Consider the following 306-nt stretch of genomic DNA (forward strand, 5'->3'; position numbering starts at 1 on the left):
ACGTTCAAACACTACGGCATCGTTGATTAATCATGCTGCATCGGCTGCATCCCTTCGTTATCATCCGTATATGAAACCAAGTGGTTTGATGCCAGCTGTACCAAATCCACTTGGAATACCTCCATTCCCGACAATGACAAGCTTTCCTTCAGCGGCCGCATTGCAGGCCATGTATACCCAACGTCTTATGGCTACTATGCCTCATCCGTAGAACTCATTTATATGCTTAGCAGGTTCTTTTATGCTCATCGTGTTACCGTTGAGATAGTGATGAACGTCATGACACAGTGTCTTTTCCGCTTAGTT

The sequence above is a fragment of the Loa loa genome, assembly GCF_000183805.2.
Source record: "Loa loa unplaced genomic scaffold supercont3.149, whole genome shotgun sequence".
Taxonomy (NCBI): Eukaryota; Metazoa; Nematoda; class Chromadorea; order Rhabditida; family Onchocercidae; genus Loa; species Loa loa.